The following is a 4,262-nucleotide window of genomic DNA, read 5'->3' as shown; positions in this document are numbered from 1 at the left end:
TACATAGGTGGTGATATGGGCTTCAGATCCGATGATAGCCATATGAGTGGAGACTAAGGGTTAGGCAGCATAGGTAGCCTATTTCACTAAGCAGCTTTAATTTTCAGGAACTTTTCCTATCTTTGAACCTTTTTTTTTTTGCCTCTTTACAATTTCCATTCATTGTTCCTAGATCTGCCTTCTGGGATCAAACAGAACACTTCTAATTCTTCCTCCCCATAACAACCCTTCAAATACTCAAAGGTAGATGTCAGGCCCACCTAAACCTTATTTTCTCTGAAATGAATATGCCATAGTTTCTAAGAAACCCTCACCAAAACCTTTTACCATCCTGGTTGCCCTCTGTTGAATCTCTTCAGCTTATCAGCGTCCTTAACTGTGGTGCCCAGAAATGAACACAATACTCCAGAGGAAGTGTGACAAGGTCATAGTAGAGTGGTACTATCACCTCATTATTCCTGGAAGTTGTAGCTCTCTTAATGTAGTTCTAAGTTGCATTTGCTTTTTTGGCTGCCATATTATACTAGCTCTTATTGAATGAGACTCCATTCCACAAACCACCCCCTTGCTGATTTTTAAAAAAACAATGATTATCTGTCCATTCAGTTTCAGAACAATGACTTTCTATTGAATTATGCAATTCAATAAATATTTATTAATTACCTACTATGTGCCAGGCACTGTGTTAAGTGCTAAAGATATAAAAAGGGATAAAGGAAGTCCCTGCCCTCTAGGAGCTTATAATCTAATGGGGGAAAACATGCAAACAAATATGTACAACAATATATGAAGTAAATAAGAAATAATTAACAGAGAAAAGGCAATAGAATTAAGAGAGGTTGGGGAAGGTTTTTTGTAGAAAATAAGATTTTTGTTGGGACTTTAAAGGAAACCATGTATGTCAGCAGTCAAAACAAAAATTGTGGAATGCTTCACAAATATGCATGACATTCTTTTGTAGGGACTATAGTAATCTTCTTTGTATAATTCTGGTTTTAGAATATGTGTTCTCTTATATTATACAAGAAACAACAAAAAATGACAGAATTGAAAAACAAGATAAATAAGGAGATAATGAGATGAATTCAAGTCACCCAGCCCAGATGAAGAGGATATTCAGGTCCTTAAAGAACTAGAAATTATGAATGTTGAACTACTACCAAAGACTTCTGAACAATCACTCAATATTCATCAAGCATCTACTATTATGTGTTAGGTACTAACTCGGGACTGGAGAAAGCGATTGTCTCAGTTTTTTTCAAGGGAAGGAGAAGGAAAAGATCACTGTCTACAAACTATAGGGCCAACAAACTTGTCTTCAATGTCTGGAAAAAGTCTAGAATGGATCCATAATAAGGATTGGGCAACCTTGTCACTCGTCTATCATGTTATCACTATCCCATCCACCCCAAGCAAATGTCCCATCCCCTCTTTGTTCTTCCCTTTTCTCCCACTATAATGTTTAATGATTTGTGTTGTCCTTAGTTTCTCAGCCTCAGGTCAATCTGAATGTTATCATGCCTGGCACTATTTTTATAGGACCGTTCCCTTTTTTATATTTATCTTCTAAAACTGACCTTGCTCCAATCTTCTATATGTAATGGAGAAACTAGTCAATGAAAGTCCAATTCTGACATATCATGAACAGATATTAATTGTCTAATACCAATCCAACATGTGGAATTTTGAGGAACCAGTCCTGAGTAATGAGGGGCTAGAGCTTTGTGATAATGAAAAGCCTTCTAATTGGCTAGGACATTGGAAAATGGAATATCAGGGAGAAACTGAGACAGAACTGAATGTGCATATAAAAGATTTGAGCCAAGAATTCTCACACGTTTTTGGAAGCTTTTGAGTAAAAAGAATTGCTTTGAGCTGCATAGTTGAGAGAAGCCAGACACTTTCTGCCACCCAGATGATGGTGCCTCTGTTCCTTTTGTGTTTATTCTTTCCAGATATTAGGTGAATGGGTATTCTGAGATGAGAGTGCTTGTGTAACTGAAACTCATTTTCAGTGAGGCAATGCATGACTTGAAGATTGCTTGTATGAGAAAGCAAGTGTTGGGCCTGGTAATTGAGGTCTTATTTTTACAATAAGGTGCTGGCAGCAAGAAGCCTGGTGTCTTAGACTTTCAACCTGGCATGGGGTCTATAGGATGGAGGTTTGGTATCTGAGGTCCTGATCCTGGGAAGGTTCAGCAATGGTAACTCCTGCCTAATTCCACTTCTGTAATAACGTTGAGAGTTGTCACTTATTGCAATGAGCCAAGGTAATGTAGTAGTAGACCTTGGAGATAATGGGAAGGGTAAGGATTCCAAACCCATTCCCTAAGAAGGGTCGGGGCATCCAAACACACTGTTGCAAGTCTATGAAATAGACCTTGCTCTATTAGTGGCATCCTTCTAGAGCAGGGATCTCTCTCCTGCAACTCATAATGATAATGCTTTTCCCCTTTTATATCCTTTTCTATTTCTACTCGTCATTCTGGTGAAAAAGTTGTATTTTGGAGAATGGTCTAAAATAAATGATGACATATAAAATTATTTCTTTCAAAACTTCTAAATGATGGGAGAAGCTCATAAAACATGAAAAAGTTGTCTCTTTTTCCTTTTCCCTAAATCTTCCAAGAGCATATCCCTCTCTTGTAGAAGAGGTGACTGGTTAGCTAAATAAGAAGAAAATAATTCTCTTTACTATGTCTTACTGCCTGGAAGGAGGATACTGGTAAAAAAAATGGTGACCCTTTTCATTAATTTAAAAATTATTATTCTCTTTCTTGAGAATCATTTTTCTGACAGCTTAGAACTGCTTTGTAGCCAATGTGTTACTATTTGCATCAATGGGATAGTGTGAGGATTAGCTTTTTCTCTTATCTTCTGGTTTGATCTCATCTAATGTTTAAATATCTAAAGAAGACTGATGAAAAATATATCAGAATTGATATATCCTCAGTACATAAAGATTTCAGAATAATATTCTCAATCTCAATCTAGTATGGCATAATTCTTACCCCAACCCCATCTATGACTGAGAACACAGCGAATACTCAAGAAATATTATTGACAGCAGACAGGATAACAGTAGAAGGAATGCTGAACATGAGGTCAGAAAATCTGGATTCGAATTCTGACTCAGTTTATTATTTGCACAATTATGGACAAATAAGTTTTTGAGCTTTGCTTTCCTCCTCTGTAAAGAGGGGGATCAATTTCCATTTTATATACCTTATGGGATTATTCTGGGTAAAACACTTCTTAAACCATAAAATTCTATGGAGATGTAAGTTGTGTGTACTAAAAATTGGGATACTTATGGCTCTGTGCAAAACTAAGGCACCCCAGGACAAATCCTAGATTCTCTTCTAGCATGCACAATGTCTCCAAATTAGGGGCTCAACCTATAATTTTGCTTGACCAACCCAAAATAGGCTTTCTTCTTGCCTTTTTTTATGAGAGAACAGACCAGAATAGTAATTGAGATTAGTATTCTGTAAGCAACAGCCCATCTTCAGCTGCAACAGCTGAATCCAAACAGCTTAAACCAAAATCCATATGACAGGAGCTCAGCTTTATTTTTTAATATATATTTATTCTAAAAGCACATGGTCTGCACAGCTCAACAGCATAGCATTATGGTAATAAAGTTAGGGTGACAAGGCATGCAAAGAAAATAGATGCTTCATTTAGGAGGAATTTAAGGGTATTAAAAGGGATACTATAAGAAATTTAGCTTTAACTTTTACCCACTAGTATTAGTAAGTCACCTGTATTCAACAGTTTCTCAAGGACAAGAAAATATGCATACTGACCATGTCAGAAACTAAATTTATGTTTAAAAAAAAAGAACAAATGAGAACCAAATAGATAAAAGAAAGGTCTTGTTAGTGGACAAAAATGATTGTTACAACTATGACAGTGTAAGGAAAACTGGGAGGGGGAAGGAGAAAGAAGCAAGGTCAAAGAAGGATGTTATCAATAGAATATCTCCAAATAGCACAGAATGCAGCAAGAAGTAGCAGCAGATGTCAGTCCAGCCCAATGTCAACCCCTGTGGTGCTATGTAGAAAGACTTGGAAAGAACCAGCATCACTGCAGTTGGTATGAGGAGTAGAGTGACATCAGATGATACCTTTCTCCCCATGAATTGAGAGCTGTGATTTCCCACTGGCCAAAAGGCCCATCTTTCTTCTGACTAAATCCACTTAAACTACTATAGCATTTTCTCTTTATTCCAGAGCTTTGCTTCTTTTTACCTTGGGTTT

General features: G+C 36.9%; 1 non-coding gene across 1 annotated transcript; it reads right to left on the bottom strand.

Moving 5' to 3' along the window:
- Positions 1-916: 916 nt before the first annotated feature.
- LOC130457733 (U6 spliceosomal RNA) lies at positions 917-1,023 on the bottom strand. Its single transcript, XR_008917013.1, has one exon. It is a non-coding gene; the product is annotated as a U6 spliceosomal RNA (small nuclear RNA).
- Positions 1,024-4,262: the final 3,239 nt, after the last annotated feature.

The sequence above is a fragment of the Monodelphis domestica genome, chromosome 2, assembly GCF_027887165.1.
Source record: "Monodelphis domestica isolate mMonDom1 chromosome 2, mMonDom1.pri, whole genome shotgun sequence".
Classification (NCBI taxonomy): Eukaryota; Metazoa; Chordata; class Mammalia; order Didelphimorphia; family Didelphidae; genus Monodelphis; species Monodelphis domestica.
The sequence above is the reverse complement of the archived record's forward strand: the minus strand, read 5'-3'. Positions and strand labels throughout refer to the sequence as shown.